This window comes from Aptenodytes patagonicus, chromosome 15 (assembly GCF_965638725.1).
Source record: "Aptenodytes patagonicus chromosome 15, bAptPat1.pri.cur, whole genome shotgun sequence".
NCBI classification, from domain to species: Eukaryota; Metazoa; Chordata; class Aves; order Sphenisciformes; family Spheniscidae; genus Aptenodytes; species Aptenodytes patagonicus.
Genome location: NC_134963.1, coordinates 8,788,586 through 8,807,672, shown reverse-complemented (window position 1 = coordinate 8,807,672; position 19,087 = coordinate 8,788,586). Strand labels below are relative to the sequence as shown.

Below are 19,087 nucleotides of genomic sequence, written 5' to 3'. Positions count from 1 at the left end.
GCCTGCCAAAAGATCTTCTGAATGACATCAGCTCCTCTGCTTCAAGGGGGGGCTTCATAACAGAGGAATGTAGCTGGGAATGGTAAAATGCTGTACCAGTAGCCAGCACAGAGACTTTCCCCACGCCTATTAAAGCCGCTGCACGCACCAGCTCCTCTCATACAATCTGGAGACGCACTCTGAAGAAGCTGCTGGATATCACAGCTGTTTGCAAGCCCGTCTCAAGTCTCACACAGCGGGTTTGCCGTGCTCTGAACACTCCCTGAACAAGGCGCGAGAGGTTACACGCAGGCGAAAGCTGCCGCTGCCTCTGGTATCCTATTCCCTCCTCTCTGTCCCTGCCTTGCCTCTTCTCCGGAGAGGAAACAATGAGCTAGGTGAAACAGCCGCAGAGGTCTGCCTAAGGAAGGGATCTGGGCTGGGCTTTATTATAGTACAGGCAGGGTTACCATGGCAACCAAGGGAACAGCATCTGCTTGCTGCCTAAGCAGGCAGGAGTTGCACAGATCTATTGGAATGAATCATAGTTTGCATATGTCACGTGTATTTACTGATTTTAACCCTTCCTTGGGAAAACAGCAGCAACATCTCTGCCAGGGAATGTTTTACACCGACACCAAAAAGGCTTCCTATTCGGATGGGGCAGGTTGGGACAAAACCTACACCCCGTTCCCATTGTTTGATGGGGTACTCAGGCAGCGCCATCGCATCACAGAACTGTTTAATTATGTGATTTACAAACTCAAACAAGGTACTTTCAAATTAGTGACTATGATATCAGTGCAAGATAATGATTAAGCCAGAAGCTCAAAACAAAGCTGAACAGATCTGACAATTTAAAGCCGTTTTTTCCACTTTCACACGCTGTTAACAACTTTCGCTGTCATTCCCCAACTCTGCACCCTCCCTGGCAGCTGGGAGACCATGGGGTCGGTACTGCTGCTGCAAAGCCTGAAACGGGTGGGGGAACGAGAGGACCCCACAGATAAAAGCAGGTAACACTGAGCAGTCAGATGTCACTGACCATGGACTTTGTGGAAACAGCCCGTTTGGGAGGACAACGAATATAAAAGCTAAGGTTTTAAATCAACAAACAAGTAGGTGTCCAAAGTCAAGACGTGACTAGTTTAGAACTGAGGGGAAAGAGAGATACAGGTATGAAGGTAAAAAAGGCATGTTGAAAGCTGCTCGCTTTCTTGTTTATTCAAGGGTTTTTTTGTTGCTGTTGCTTAATTTGCCATACAAAGTACCACAGTCTTGCATCATCCTCTCCTCCCCTAAACCTTTCAGGAAGAAATTTAATGGAATGAAAAATGTCTAGATAATACTTTATGAAATGGCTCTCATGTAAAGTTTTACTGCATCAGAAATTCAACCTACAAACATGCACACAAGCATAAGATGCTCTGAGGAAACAGGGTGTCTTGCCTTTTAAGCATTGTTTTTAAGAGTTGAACACCACCAACCTGTAACTTACCTCAAAGAAAAAACTTCAGTGACAAAATGCAGCATTCCATATCTTACTCTTCATTTCTGAATACATTATATTTGTTTTGAACATTCTTAAATTAGCAGTCTAACAAAAACCCTCAGTGTTAAAAGGGAATCCAATCAATAGAGAAAAACCTTTTTTCCCCATATAGCTCTTCTTTTAAAGAGCTAGAGTTGTTTTTGTATGGAAATGGAAAGAGATACTTTTGATCAGATGCCCCCAAAAGCTGGGTGTTTCTTATATTTTTAAAGAAAAAAAAAAAATTTAAATTTATTCTGACACAGTTATGGATAATGCTTCACGAACGATGGAGATCCGGCGTCCAAGGTTGAAATTTAAGACTTACTACACTTTTTTATGCTGTTTAATCTAAGCTCTCTCTCTCAAACATCTGCACATTTGCAAGCGCAGTTCTGTGCTTGCTGCAGTACAGGGATTCTTCATGAAGCACTTCACTATTTTAGATGGTTTCAGGCTCTGTCTGATTCGGTAGCCCCCTGAAATAGCAATCAGAGTGCTGTGGACTGTAGTTGCCATGCAAGTTAGTCAGCAGTCCCTTCACCTGAACAGGGCAGGCAGAGCAGAACTGAAATTTAACCAACCTTCTGGCATATTGCCGGTCACAAAATGGGATGACATGCATGACCAGATTCAACCCAACATCCACAGAAGGCGGCTTTCTTACAACTTGCTGCAAGAACTTCTCACACATGTATGTGACTTGAAGGATCTGAAAATTCACTAGAGAATATAATCCACTTTTTTATTAGACCTCCCCTGAAAAGTGAGATGTTATGCCCAATTTACCATTTTCATCCTTAGAAGATTGTAAAGCTGCTGATTTGAGTCTATCTGCAGTACTAATTTTAGTATCTTCTGGCTACCATGTGAACATACTGCTAGTTATTTAAGTATACTCAGCATCTAAATTATTGCTTAGATTTACACTTCAATTAACATCATGGCAAAACGTTTTAGAAGATAATCAGATGCGCTTTCACCATCAAATTCAAATGGTTGAAGATTTTTCCACCCCTTCAGCTGAAATGCAGTAAGTGACTGCATCTTCTCCTGCTTGAGCTCCATACCAAAAGCAGCCGAGTTCAGCAGCTGCCAGGAGACTGACAGACTACATGGTCAAACTTAGTTTCCTTTGAAAATCCATCTAAAAATAACTGAGGTCTAAAAAAAATGGATTAAGTGTTAAGAAAATTTGTAGGAATACTGCTTTATTAAAATACATCTGCACAGCAATTACATAGAAGAAACCTCCTCAAAAATACCTCTCACTGGACACTGCAAGGACTGGATAGATTATTTCACAATATTTTTTTATTTTCACCCCTCCCCAGCAAAAGCATATATGCTGACCTCTGCCTTGATCTGTACAGACTGTGTGTGTGTGAGGACAATTATTCTACTTTATTAAAATGGACTGCTTCTATCCTCTATTCTGGTAAGTGAAATAATCCACCAAAACCTCAGAGGACCCTGCTACATCAGCCAACCAAAGCTGGAGAACACTTGAAAAGTCTAAAGGATGGAGTTTTCAAAAGCTGTAAGAAACTGAGTAGCAAGTCACGTTTTGGGGCTTTTCTGATTCAAGTGAGATTTTACCTGTATGAAAAACACAAGCCACCACTAAAAATAATTTTAAAAGACATAAATCAACTTCACAATAAATTAGGGACTATATTAGCCATAGAAGAGTACCAATTTCAGAGAGCACGCTGCCACGGACAAGATCTCCTGCCTGTGGGCATGCACACAACGGACCAAGAAAGCCTGGGCTCCCCAGGGAGCACACCAACTTGTTCTCTGTATTTCTTTTCCAAGGCTCCCCAGAATATGATGCTCTGTAGGACTCCACACAAACTTCCCAGCTGGCAACAGCTCACAACTGTATTTTAATTAAATAACAGCATGTGGGCTACACATGGGCTCTATTTACCTCTTCTCTGGTAAATCCACGTATCTTTTTACAACTATCAGCCTACAGAACATAGCTCAAACCATACAGATGTTCTATAATTGTCTCCCAGCCACTTCAGTCCAGCAGTCTTTCTAGCTGAGCATGGGTTTGTTTCTGAACAAGAACAGCACAAAACGATCTTCTGCCCTTGAAAAATGCTACTGATTATCTCATGCCACAGCCACCCTGGCTCTGTCAAGGGTCTGCGGTTTCAGAAAACAGAGAGCACACATTGCTAACCATTACTGCATGACTAATTACCACAGTAGCAAATGGGACCTCATTATTCAAAACATTGCTGGATACTTTTATTATTAACATCTATTCCACCTACAGTTCAAAAATACAATCCTGCACAAAGAAGTAACAATCTCCGTTTTTCCCCTCATTCAGTAGAAAACAAAAATTCTATGGTTACGTTATGTTTTCCAAAAGCTTCTTTCAGCTCATTTTAAGCTTTACATGTTCTCAAATACATATAATTATGCTAATGACTATATAGGATTGGAAGGTCAAATGAAAAACAGGCCTGCATGTAGCACAGCACATAATACACACACCATGAGAGGCAGGTGGAACTTGCAGCACAGCCTCATGATGAGTGTGAGCCGTTCAAGTCCACAAGGTCTTTAGCAATGGCTGGGTCCCCCCATCACCACCTCCCTTCTGGCAGCACTAGCGTGCATGAACTGGGAAGGCAATCCAGCTGAAGTCCTATCAAAAGGGTATTGGGGATTAGTTTTCACCTAGACTGGATCCCTGAATGATCCTTTGTCAGCAAAGCAGATGTGACAGAGAAGGATGAGCAACATTAGTTTAAACTAACTGTGAAAACAAAGTCTCTGCTTTTGCCTTGTGGGACCCTCAGTCAGAAATCCATTCTCCTGATGCTTACCTGCCTTATACCCCATCGCTCCACTTAAGGTAGCAATTATTAATAATTCATGCACTTCTTAACTGTTTTCTGCGAGTCATCATCCCACATACAAACAAATATCATGATCAAGTACTTGCAAAGATCATGACAGCTTCAATTCCACCTCGGGCCTCTTAGTTTGTCCATCTCAATTACACTCAGTCTTCAGCAACCACTGAGGAGCAAAGCCTGCCCTTGTAAGGCTGTTCTGGTTTTGCATTCCACATCAACTCTCTTTCTGTTTCATTAGTAAGAGAACTTAATTTAACCTGTTACGTTTGACATTATGGGCTATTTAAAGATGCAGCACTGTGCTGAGCCTAGCCACATGGCTCCAGACTCAGTTACTGCTTGGGTTCCTCAGGCACTACAAAACAACTTACGTTTTTTATATCCTCTTTATTTTTGCCTCTGTATTCTCTATTTTGCCATCTGAATTGTCATGTTCAAAGAAGGACTAGCAAGCATTCCTAACTACACACCGAATTTCTTACATGTAACATCCCGTAATAAAAGTTTTCACCATGTCACTTTCAAATTCTCATTTAAAGTAAAAAAGAAATGCTTTAGTACTCAGTCATCTGAAATGCCAAGTAATATTCTCAAGGCTTCCCAATGATCTGTCAGTTTGCAACAGTCCTGCTCCCCCTACAAACCGTTCCCCAACCGCCCCACTGCCCCGGCCGGTTGGCAGGGCCCCAGCCGCACATCTGGCAGAGACACAAAAGCCTAACAGCTGGAGCAAAGGCTTTTGGTTTTTCCCTTTCATTCCAAACCAAGACCAACTGAACTGTTTTAAAACAGTCTTAACTTGGGACAACACATAATTAGGTAAGAGCCTGGGCAGATATAGTATGTTTTGCTTTCCACATACAAAGAACAAAACTGTGCATCAAGTTGGTTTCTTTAAAATGCTCCTACCTGCCAGTTCTCACACCCCCCTTTCTCTTCAAAATGACTTGCTACTACACAAACAAAAAAGACAGATCCCCTGGGTACATTTTGTAGGATATCTGGATTTGGGGAAATCTGAAAAATGCGCAAGTTTCCATCAGGTTATGAGATTTATGGGTAAAAACTGTCTACATTTGTCTGCCAGGTTAAATCTCACTTCACTGGCAAGAAGTCAGACTTACAGAATTAAAGGCACTTCTCTGTTACTGTCAGTGAGCTGTCACAACTGTTCACAGAACAGTCTTACTGCACAAAGTCTTTAATTTTGATCTTTGTTCATAGCACATAGCAATCTTTTTCATTTAAGCTAAAAAAAAAAGTTAACACAATCTAGGTCCATGAACAGAAGACTGGAATTGTTCAGGCTCCTGCACCTGTTTATACTTGACAGAGTTCAAAACCTAGCATAATTTCAAAACCATAACAAGCTGCTTGGTGCATCGGTGCAGAAGATTGCTGTGACATGCATCGTCTAGGGGAAATAGAAATAAATCCCTTGGTCCAATCAAGGTCTGTTCTGAGAGAGGAAAAAGAGATGATACAATTCACACCACAGCATCCATCTCTATCTCAAAGCCAGCAGTCCGGACAATGATCTGCAGCAGGCTAGGCACCTTGCCTACAACTCAGCATCCTTCAGACTCACACCTTCCCCGTACGCTTCCAACACACTGGGCATCATCAGCCGTAACGCAGGTACCTAGTATGCCCATGCTGGAACAAATTTATGATATGGCCCCAACAAAATCAAAACTGCTGCACAGGTACTCTGAAGACAACAAAACCCTTGCCTCCTCCCTGATTTTTACACAGTATCTCATATACCATCACAAAATAATTGACATGACATGGGACTCTAAGCCCATCATTGAGTAAGTTTGCTTCTTACTCCATCCTTTTTCCCATCTGCTATACCTAGCTTTCCCATCCCTCAAATCCAAGATTCCCCATGAAACTTCACACAGCTAAAGATGAAAGGGCTTAGTGATTTTATCTGGTTTGGTTTTTTTCTTTTTCACGGTGGTACGATAAATACAATTCGTTCAGATGCCTAGACCGTTTCACCTGCCACAATAACCATAAGCAGTCTAAGGTCAAAAGAAGGAGAAAAAAAAAGAAAAAAAGAGTTGAATGGATGGAGTGTTTTAGCACAAGGACTTTGTACAGTGTCTATATACAGTGAAATCTCTTTTGTAACCTGAAACACTGGGTATCAATATTTACACTAAGTATTTGTTTTCTCTTCCTACTTTCGTTTCCTACTGAAATTAAGCTCACGTATACAGTTTTAATTTATGATTATTCAGAATTTCAGACAACTTGCATAGAACTTGACATTAAAGGCGTTCCCCTTGTACACACAGCCAACTACGAAAGAGACCAAAATTCCATTTCCAGACTTTTTTCTTATATTAGGTTATTTTAAAAGCCCACAGAGGCCTCACAAACTAGTGAGCAAGGAGGGACTGCAGTAGTAGATCAGGTTCTGGATCAATGCTTGTAAAGTTTACACAAGCACACATTAATACAAGAGACTTTTAAAGAAAGGTGCTAAAGCATAAAGTATCTCAATGTAATCCATAGTTATTTTTAAAATCTTTGTTTTAAAACAGAGGTAATAATAGCCTCAGAGTAATACTCATTTCTTGAAGAAGAAATGAAGAAGAAACGTTTCAGTCGTGGGAAACAATTACAACTCAAACTATTCTATGATTCTATAAAATTCAGTGCCAGTGGCTTTGCAGACAAATACTTTTGATTTATTCCTCCAGATTGAAGAGCAAAATGAAATTTCTTGATACTTATGCACCATAACTGCAAAAAGGCCTATGTAATAGAACTGTCTTTGCAATTTGCCTCTGAAATCTGAGTCTCATCTGATCTGGAACAAGACACAAGAATTCTTTATTTATCATGCAGTCAAATTTGCTTCAGGACAATCTTTGCTAAGAAAACTAATTTGTGTCCCTTTGAAGACATCACATTCCCCAGTACACAAGCGTCCGCACAGACCACGTCACATCAGGACAAATACTCATCATGGTTGTACCCTCCTACCCCGCAATGTAACGCAACGGTGGCAGTGCAAGCTCTAGAAGACTGAATCACTTTGACAGCTGGCCACTGAAAACAGAAATGATACCACCTGCACGCTGCACATCCTTATTCCACAACTACCTCATTCTTAAAGTTCACCTGTGGTATTACTACTTTTATTTGATAAATAATAGAGCTGAACTCACTTGGCTGCCATCGTGCTATCCTGCCTACTCCAGTTGAAACGTCCAGGGTAAAGAGAAAACAATGATCCAGAACAGCCCAACTCCCAGGCACGGAAGGGTAGGGGAAGGCTTTATTCTCTGCCTTTCTGTGTGCTAAGCTGACAAACCTCTCAAAGCACAAAAAGCATTGTAAAAATAATCACGTTTTATGGCAAGCACAACAAAGTCCCCTCGTGCAGGGGCAAAAAAGCAAGAAGAACATTTCCTGCCACAGAAAGTGACTTCAAGGAAGAAACTAGCAACTTCCCTGCAGACCTACGGCACAGGTTTTGTCACTTCCCGAATATAAATGAATAGGCTCTGCCAAGGTTTCACAACCAACCAAACAGCTCATGGTCACTGCACGTATCTTCTTGAATACCAGCTAAGAGAGGACAATAAAAAGGAACAAGGAAAGACAAAACAAGAGAAATATATCCTCTCTCCACGTCTCGTACAAAAAGAGACTTGGTCAACTACAGGGAGGACAAAATGGCAGTGAAATTAAAAAAAAAAAAAAGTGTGGAAGAAACAAAAACCCCACGCTCCCCAGGTACAACTGTCGTCTTACAGCATCACTAGAACATCCCTGGCCAGGCGAAGGAACAGGTATGAGCCGTTCCCAGATCAGCGTGCAAAGGGATAGCTGACACACTGTTCCTTGGGCTTGGTGCTGGCTGAGTGCTGCTGCCAAGTGGAGCCAATGCTCAGCACTGATAAAAAAACGGAGCTTACATTAGACAGGGCCTCCTTCCTTGCCTGCAGTCCAACTCCTCTGTCCCCTGTCCCCCATTGCAGGATGTGAGTTTTGTTTCCAAAGGTTTCTGCAAGCAGCATATTGCCTGTCTGGGGAGGAGGAAGAAAACTTTTTTCATCCTATTTTGTATCATTTGTCTTGACTGCGGGCATTCCAACCTTCTCACTCTGTATACATTCAACTGCAGAAAGAATGACTTAGAGTTAGAAGCATGAAAACAAGCAGAAAAATGCATCTGGTGCTCAGGAAGTAAAGGTTAAAATGGCCAGCTCTAAAGAGAATTAGAGGATTCGGAAGCAAGTATGAGGGAGGTCCTTGACACTCTGTAGCCCCAACAAGGTGGCAGGAACATTAAAGGGCCAAATGTCTCATAACTACCTAGTGGTAATTTATTAAAGCTGAAGCTTATGCCTGAACATGGATTCCCATCTCACCCGCATCTTCTGACAAATAGAACATTCTCCGCGGCACACAATGAGAATTGTGCAACTTAACGTTGTGAAAACAGCAAAAAGCTGTTGAAGTGTTATGTGTGCAGCGGATTAAACTTCCGTGTGCAAGGTTCCAAACCATTTTTATATACAAAGAGCTACCACTTTTAACATCTTTTCTTCTTCAACCTTTAAAAAAATAAAAAATTAAAAAAAAAAATGAAAAAGAATGACCCACTGTGATCAATAAATTTGAAACACACAGTTAGATATCCACACACTCCAAACGAGACAAGATGATGATTAGAAATTTTGCTGGGACATCATCTTTTCCCCTCTCACGCAAGAAGCACGTTAGCACATATGAAATGAAGCTTTTTATCACAGATAAACGTTTTGCAATGTTTGCTAAAGAAGGTCAGATACCAAATGCATCTAATCTGCCTGGAAGTCCACCCCATAGCCTGACTCTTCTCACCAGGAACACTTGGTCCCCAGTTGTTGTGCACTCTCTGCCCACTTTTGTAAGCTCTCATCCACATCCCCCCCTCTCTGCTACCACCACGCTTCCCAACATGTTTCATGATATCACGTAGCTTACATCCATTCTTTAGATTATGTATCTTTGAGGGTAGATTTGTCTTACTGTTTCTGTAAAAGATATTTAACGCTCATGTACATTGTAAGAACCACAAAACAAAACAAAAAAATCACAGCACTATCACCTCAGTAAGATAAAATTCTGTACCTTACATTCTCATTTAAGAAAAGTCACATTTAAGTACGATACTTACACTTCTTATGGATTTAAATCAAAAAATGGTAACAGAAAGGGCAAGAACAGGGGAAAGCAGAGGCACAGACTGAGTCTTACTAAGTTCCAAATGCACTTGAAAGCTGCACTTTCCTCCGAATTAACCAGTATTAGAGAAACCAGGTAAGAGAAAAAAAAAAAATTAAATTTGCATTCCTTGTTTTCCTTACAGAACTACACTTGTGATAAAAGAAAACACATTAATAATTTTCATGACTGAACACTCCACATACTTGCTTATACCTGCCAAAATAATTTTACCATTCTACTACCATGGTCATCCTTGATGGGATCAGTGAAAAACTGCAGTTTCCCATTTCATTTGTAATCAAGTCAGCCATCCTTTTCTCTGTACAAAATTCTGTGCCCTTTTACAGTAGTATGTAATTATTCCAAGATTAATAAAAATCTGTAAACAAAGGTAATTGTGAAATATAACTGTTAATCTAAGTTTTTGAACAATTTAAGTTTAAATACAATTACCAGTAATAATTGCAACTAGAGTGCCAAAACAGTTTTTTGGAAAATGTTAATTCTTTTGTCCCCCAAACTATGTTTCTCTTGAACTTAAGAAAGGCCCAGTTAAACATCCTGAACATGCATAGTTTTTGTACCTTGAATTGTTTCAGTATAAAACAAAGCTATCAACGTTAAAGCCGAGGGAACAAGCTAAAAATATACTATGTTGTTTGAAAGCCCATGTACATAATCATTCAGCACTTCCCTTCCACCTCAATGGAGGAGGAAAAAATGAAAAACAAAACAGAAACAGGAAATTCCTACAGCACAAATATTCTGGAAAGTACTAAAAACATTTTCTTTACATTTGTTTACATCAAAAGGATCAAGCCAAGCAAAAGATGGATAGTTACAGTTTTTTCCATTTATACAAATAAAAATCCACAATGAAGAAAGTTTTTTGTTGATAAACATTACCATACAAATACTAGACATTCCCTCCAATGTGGGCTGAAAGCTACAAACAAATTAGCTACAAGCTTCGCAATAAGCTAAGCATTAGTTTTTGTATCATTTAAAGACAGACACTATGGAAAACCAGGAGCTATCTTACAGTAGGGGAGATATCTAATGTTAACAAGAAACATAATGTGAAACTTATCCCTAAGAAAAGGAAGCTATTTGCACAGTGAAATGAAAATATGAGCACGTAAACAAATACAAAGCAAGCTGAACACCACATGCTCCCTGCAAACGTGCCCAAGCGTTCTCAGGAGCAGTTCTGTTGTTTTGATCAAATACGCTATCTCCACATGCGACTGATTCAATTTCCCCCGAGGTCCCAATCTTCAGTTAGGGAATCTCCCCAGCATGCCAGGCAGCCACAGGGCAAAAGCTTCAGCCTGCAAAGGATCTCCTTGCACCAGGGAGGCAAAACAAAGCAGTACCATAGCCAGGGCTCTTATATTAAGTCCAACATGGGAACAGTTACTTCTCCATCACTTGATCCAATGGACTCTCACGTTGGATGTGAGCACAGGTAACTGCAAAACATCTTTAACAGAGACTTCCTGAGGACAGAATGTGGCCTAAAATACCTCCAACTGCTAAACTTTTCTCACAGGGCAAGGAAGGTAAGTGAAGTGAAAGAAAACAAGCATGGAAACATGCTACTTCTGCTCAAAACAATAACGGGAAGAAGAGGGGTTGGGAAATCTCTTGTTCCCATAGGAGTGAGTCAAATTACATGCAAACGAGGAAGGACAATCCGATACATTCACAGTATTTCCTTCTCTTTGATGGATATAAAGTTTTACTGTCAATTCAGACCTGCATACGAGCAGTCATCCAAACTCCTCCTCACCAACACCCTTCTGCAAAGGCATCAAAATCCTACTTCAGGGATAATGCCAGATTCACCAATTTCATTCCATCTCCTTAAAATTTCACCATGGAATTCTGATTCACCTCGCTAAATGCAGTCTCAGCAGTTTTGTAGCATTACAGCTCAGCCAGCATCTCACTTTTCATCAGAGGCAGTCAGCCCCGGTACGTAGGCTGGATGGGGTTTGTCATCCCCACCCTCCAACAGCAGAAATCTCCTTATGCGAGAAGAGCTCTTTTCTTGTGCACAGCTGAGCTTTTGGGGAAGCAGGATTTGGCCCACACGCATTACGTTTATTAAGCAGGTTCTAGCAGTCAGAAAACGTCTCCTCAAATCCCACAAGTTTTAGTGTTGCCTGGTAACACTATACCTAAAGTCAGGGTCCATTTCGGTGTGCTCCCGAGCGTCAGGCAGCATGGGCAATTCAAAACACAGCAAACACATGTGGGCCAATTTCAAGAAGTGACAGTCAGACAGACTGCATGCTATACTGGGGAACGCTATGTTCTCTGAAGAGTTAGATTTGGTCCAAAGCACGCTGCTCTCTTAAATCAGTCAGTAAACGCCAGGTTTACTATTTCTTAAATAGTGCATTTCTGTCACCCTTTTCAAAGAGACAAAATACGGAACTTTTTATTACCGTCTGCCTGGAGACATTTGGTAGCATTTCTCTTTCTCACAGAGGGTGCTCGGGTAATCAACTACTGAAGGTTCAAATCTGACTTTCAGAATTCAGAGAACACTCTGAAGGAAGAGCATGCTTTTTTGTGCAAGGGATTTCCTTCTTCAAAGAGTAGTAACAAGAAGCTGGAAGGTAAAACTTGATCTTCAGTCATTTCAGCTGTTCTCAGCATAATCACACACTGCCTAACAACTGTGTGGACCACCTTCCCACTGCACACTGAGCACCTGATTGTTCTGTCCACCTTCTCCCTACAAAACACTATTCCATGAGTCTTTCATTTACATCAGCCACTTCTTGATCGCAGTAAGTAGAACAAATATCAGGTATAAGTTTATACAATACATCCTTCATCATTTTATCTTGCAACATGCCATTTTTATGAAAAAAAGCAAAAGCGTTTATTTGCCATTGCTGTGTAACACTGCATGCATACACGGTTCCATTATTACTTGGACTCTTTGCTCTTACTGCCTCCTCCTCCCACGCACAGCACGTCAGCCCCACATCACCTGACAGGAGGGTGGCTGCACAGCCCAGCCGCACAACGGCCCGATGCTCCCACGTACCCCAGGACGCAGTCAGTGCAGTGGCTGGCGACCACAAGCCAGCCGACCCCACGCTTACACCGAGCTACACACAGCCAACATGCTTTTCTGGAGCCCAGAGCAGTGGCACGGTACAAGAATACCCCCGCGACGCTGCAGAAGGCTACATCTTGAATTGCTTATCAGGGTCATTGTTACAGGTGTGGCCTTTGTTTACATTTTTTAGATTAAGTGCATTATTTCCTGCTAGGTCTGGAACTTTGTGGAGCTAAAAGGTTGATTTGCTGAAATTCCTTCTGCGTTCTCAACTAGATTTGCTGTATTTCCTGCCCTGAACTGTGAAATACTGCTGAATTATTCAACAAATCCAGAAGTAAATCCAGTCGCATCCGCCATCTGCAATCTCCAGCCCTAGCAATCAAAACTTGCCAAATATGTACTGTGGTTAGCAAATAATCTATACCGCCTTCCTTAATGTGGCAGGTATTTATTAGCATCAACCATGAATCACTGAGGTACCAAGTGCGACATTTTTTACGAGCTTCATTCAGGCTTAAGATTTACCTTAAGTCACTTTTTAAGAGAAGCTGTGCACTGCAGCACAAAGTCCTGTCATATCTTGAGGAAAGTCCACTACAAAGAACTACTTTCACCATGCTCAAGTTGCTCTCTAAAATGCCGTTTCCTTTCAGTACAGTAAACACGCACTGGCTGTATGAACAACTCACAACTGCTGAAAGAACAGGAACAATAGTGGGAACTTGGCTGTCTCCCAGCATTAGCAGCATGGACAACAGCATGGGAAAGCAGGAACTGAGTCAAAACAACTTTAGATCAAAATATTAGTAGGGAGGCAGTGAAGTTACCTCTGTTTTATATGTATAAATGAGGTTTAACAATCCACGTTAGCCTCATATCAGAAGCGTACTCACTACTTCAGACTCAAATTAAAGGGGAGGGCAGCAGGGGCAGACAGTCCCCCAGTTCCAGCTGCTCTGAGCCCGGAATGACACAGTCATTACAAAAAAAAATTACCAGGTCTATAAATGGTTACATCTTACTGAATGCAAACCTTATTGCATCAAGTTAACCTAGAATGCACTATTTCATAAAAGCATTTTATGGTAAATTAAACTTAATAACACACCTAATTAATAACACACCAAACTGTCTTGGATTCCGCGCTGTTTCCCTTGTGCGAGCTCCGAAGCTGCGCGAGGACGAGTGGCCTCAGGCCAGCACGCCGGCCTCCCGCGGCTGAACAGCACTCTCTCGCGTTCCCGCAGGGAACGGGCTTCCTCAGCCGGGTTTGTTTTGTCTACTTGCTCTTAGCAATGACACAAAAGTTAGAACTCTTCTTCTACAGCAGCATTCAGGAATTAGGAAAATGCTTTTCCGGACAGATTTTTTCCCTGCAACAGGACTTCGTTTACTCAGATTATCTGAAAGGAAGATTTAGCTGCTGACATCAGCACAGCAGATAGACACTACTTGGGTGTGAGGGTTTTTTAAGTCTTTAGAAAAAATGCATGCCTGAAATGCGATTGCCCCAACATCAAAAGGGAACCCCATAACAGAACAGCAGCAAACACCGCCCACAGGAAATCCCCAGGCAGTGCACACAAAGGGAAGCCACGCAACACCGACACAGAACGCCTTCCCTCCCTTAGAGCAGGGATACCCATTACACGTGGCATGGAGACCGATGATTAAGGTTTCCTTCCATCACCCATCAAAATGCTGCCGCAGTGACATGCCGCGGCAGCATGGCTATTATCGAGCTGCCACTTCCTTTGGAATCACCTGATGAAGAGGTATCAAAACCACACTTAAAAGGTAGCAACTAAAACCTTGTCAAAACAAAATTTAGATCTTACTTCTTACTTAAATACCCCAATTTTCTTTTGATTTTGTAATTATTGTTTAATGACTGTCAATAAAGAATAAGAAGGTCTTTTTAAACCATCACAGTGCTGCAGGGTAACATTTTATTTAAAACATGCCATTTTCTTTTGAATGCTTTCAGGATGCAGCATTTGTTTGCTATTTGAACAAAGACAAGTGCCAGGCTGAGAAGAAACAACTCATCAAGGATGAGTTCCTTGTTCAGGAAACTCACCACCATCATCCGTACCAGAAGGCCTAAACTGAGCAATGAATCTGGAGCCCACTTTCATCTCCACTGTGTATCACAGTATGATGTATGGATAACACAGAGCTACAAGCTTTATGAGAGATTCTCTGCTGCTAATAGGACACTGGTCTCCCGCAGGCTTTTCGGAACTTCATTTTGTTAAAGTGGAGCCAAGGCCACTCTTGGACCATATCTATAATGTTTTCAAGGCATCTTCGGCCACTCATCTGCCCCAGATGCTTTTCCTGTCACACTCATTGAAACTAATGAAACTATTCATTTTATGAGGCGTCAGGATTTATGCATCTACCACATGCACTGTGGGGGGATCCAGACCAGGCCAACATCTAGCTGTCAAGAAAAAGACCACATATTCACTAGAGATCACAGTGCGCTGTCATATAAGGGGGTGCACTGGTAGCTGCTCAGCTCTTCCAGCTGTCTTCTCTCATCTGCTGACATTATCTGTCCTGTCTGGATCAAACGGCAATCACACAGCTCTCCATCAAGCCCCAAGGTTTTTGATTGTTGATTGTCTCCGATACCACAGCAGCACAGCTGGAGGCCCAGCCAGCACTCTGAGCCAGGTCCCTCACTAACCATCAAACCAGACAGGACCATTCTGAAGGCGGCTGTGACCAAAGTCGCAGCTGGTTCCTGACCAAGGTACTAAAAACCGCATCTAGGACAGCTCATGTCCTGACACCAACCCTCCTCTCCCCGTGAGTACTACAGCGCCTGTTCAAAATCAGCCAGGGCTCCTATTCTTTTCCTTCAGCACCTATTCTGGAACAGATCCAGTTCTCCTATCTCTTGCCAGCTCTGCCCCCACTGCAAGAAGTCTGGCCTCCACTCACTGAGCTGGCTTATGTTACCTAATCCTACTTGTAACACTGATCATTGTTTATCAGCATGCTCCTACAGTAGCCTCAGATACACCAAAAAAGAGATGACGACATCATCAAAATTGGAACACCCCACAAAATGCCCTGGGGCTGAGCAAGAATTGCTCACAACTTTGAGATGGCTAAGGACAGGAACAGAACCAACTGAGAGCACTCCACTAGTGGCTGTGTCCATAAGCAAGCCAAAAAAGCTGGTTATTGGACAAAGGTCATTACGAAGGAACAGGAAACCTCGTTACTGTGGCTGCATACCTGGCGTGCTGACCAGCTCGACAGTGTGACTGATGCAAGCAGCTGGACAGCAGACTATTGAGCTGCACTTAAAGGACTGCTTATGCAAGTCAGACCTAAAAATGTCTTGTATCAGCTGCAGCAAAGCTCTTCACCAGCTGGAAAAGGGATGATGTACCCTGGAAAATACTCAAATATAATAAATATAGCACATGGTCACTGAAAGACCGACATTTGAATACATAATTACAATAATCAACCAATTAAAGATTATGAAAAGATCACAGCTAGGAGGAAGGTGCATGGCAGAGCAGAGAAGGAAGTGATGACGGGGAATACAGAGAGCTATGATCCAGTCTCTGAATGTCAGCTGCTGAACTATAGACCCCCACAATGCATTTGGTGATGAGTGTGCAGTGCTCTACTTTATGCTTATCTGAGCGTTTGACTGAAGGGGTCCAAATAACAAATACAGTCTGTAACTGAATGTATGACTGAAAGCAACGCAGTCTGGATTCCAGGTTGATGGAAAAGGCAGCAAAAGGGATCAGTGCTGACACCAGCTGGATGGTTAACAGCCAGCCCTGAAAATGCCAGGAAGAAGAGCACCACCAGCAGCCTACGGGAAAACACAGGCTAAAGCAGGACCAGCCACAGGCAGTCCTACCATGGGCTGCAGACAGACCTAGGAGGCAGCCCTAGGGTCCCTAGGGGACCCTTTTTCCCCCTATCACCAGCAAAAGCCCGGTTGTATGCCATACAGGTAATATCTCACACCATCTGTAATCCGAATGGCCAAAATCAAAGAAGGATAGATATATTGCTGGAGTCACAAAACCACAAGCTTCTGAGAAATCTCTCCCAACAATAAGCACGTTTGTAGTATGAAGAGACAATTTATTGAGAGCGAACCAAACACAGAGTGGTGTTTAAGAGTCCTGCTCTTCCCCTTCTCAAAGAAACATCAACTAATTTGACTGACACCACACTGTGTTATCACACCAGCCAGGAACTTCTGGATTCTTGAACAGCCATCCTAAAGACTCATAAAAGCTTTATGCAGCAATCTGCAAGGCTCCATCAGCACTTTTAGCTTTCCTCTTTTATTGTTCTTTTTTTTAGCGAGTTGGTACAGTTGCAGCAATAGTTCTCAGTAGCTCTCATTAGTCCATCTCCTGTCATCAAAAAAACCAATGCTCAGTCTTCCCTAGGAACCTGCTTCTCAGTAATTCCTGTTTCAGTGTTACGCATCACACTAAAGAAAACACCAACCAAGAGCGAGCTGCAGTATTTCAGAGTCCTGTGGCATGTCTCATTAAGAGTGCAAATGATCCAGGTTTGATAAGCTTCCTCTCCTCCTCATTATTGCATCTTGAATGGAAAAGGGAGCGCAAGGTTGAATTACTGGACAGAACTCTGCCTGCATCTAATACAACCTACTGAACAAAACATTTTGCCGGACACAAAGACTACTTTTCAGAAACTTAGAGCTGTCACTCAACACCCCTGCCAACAGGACACAGACTTCTTGGTGGTCAGTCATCATTTCACACATACTCAGGCAGACCACAAACTATGCTGTGCTCAAAAAATTCTGTGAGGATTTCTTTTGACAGCTTTCCTACACATCACAGTAACACATATCCTATTCAAAGATCAGAAGAGGATTCAGCAAGTACTTAGCAGATCGCTGGCACTGAGTGGGTACGCTGATGTCCAACAACTCCACCACTGCGTAGGAGTAAAACAAATACACAGCAGAAGAGATGCAACCTATCAATAGCTCAGAACAGTAGCTTTAAAAATGGATTTTCATTATAATATTTTTTAATTAAGAATTACAGCTTCTTCAGGTATGTCTACCTAATGAATAAAGTACCTTAGCTCCCCAAGATAGATTAAATAACTCCCCAAGATAGATTAAATAACTCAACACAAAGCTTGACAACTAACCCCGACATCTCTGGTTACTCCTGATTATAAACAGAGAGAACTGATAAATAGCTCCTTAGTAGCCTTCAGCTGTAACATCAACACAGAAAGTGACAAAAGGCACAGCTGTGCTTTTCCCTTAAAATTTCTTTTTTTTAATATATATTTAATATCATGACTATGACAATTGTCCTTCCAGTATTTTCTTGCAACGTTATCAGGAGAGTGTACACTAATGAAAGTGCCTAAGAAATACTTCAAGGCCTCTAAAAGAGCATATACACACAGAGAATATAACATACCTGTTCTGTTACAGACTAAAACCGCACAATATTTTGTATCATCCCAGTGATCTTCTGGACTGATCAGAAAGTTTGTTTTGGTTTGGGTTGGGTTTTTTTCCTGGCTCCATGAAAAAATCACCAGATATATGTGAAAGCAAAAGCATTCAGAGATCTCTTTCAGGCTTCTCACACTAGCAAACCACGAAGAACATCCACCCCCTAATCACACTAAAGTCAGATATATCACGCTAATTTTTTAAATGTGCAATTTAAAGAAAGCTTGCCTTTTAAAAGTCTAGCTAATCAATTAAAAAAAAACCTTAAGAAATGTCCAAAGACTTCCATGTTTTACAATACTACAGTCCTAACAGGAAAAGATGTTTAAGAAAATGCCCAGTTCTTTAAATACTGTTTTCCCTCCCAGCTGCAAAAAAAATTACAGGGGGCAATCTCATCTCACTACTGATCAAAGCACATACAAGGCAAGGATTGTAAAATTGAACTCTAAATGAGGGAAGCCAACTCTTTGCTACAGTTTCAAAATGCGCTAGCAAACAGCTAACATTAAAAGGTTTAAAGTGTCGGTGCTGATTACATGCTGAATTTACAGCTGAAAAAATTGCTAGATTAATGCAGACAATACCATAAACAAATGAAAACTGATATTTGATTAGTACAGAAGAAATTAAAACATTAAGTAGTTAGGTTCAAAGTAATAGAGTATCTATTCATAAAGGCTTTAAAAATCAAATTCATCTTTTATAAATTGGAAAATATCAGACAAATAGCAATCACTGTGCAAAAATAACCCCGCAAAGCTGGCAGACTAGCACAGTAAAAGCAACATGTTAAAAAGAACTTTCATTGAAGAGGGCCCTAAGGATTGTTTGAAGAGGAAGTGCTCACTGAGAAGGGTGAAACCTATTAACAC

General features: G+C 41.6%; 1 protein-coding gene across 6 annotated transcripts in view; it reads right to left on the bottom strand.

The window, feature by feature from the left end:
• KIAA1671 (KIAA1671 ortholog) overlaps positions 1 to 19,087 on the bottom strand; it is a 90,848-nt gene that overhangs the window by 32,542 nt on the left and 39,219 nt on the right. The gene's annotated exons all lie outside the window — the stretch shown is intronic.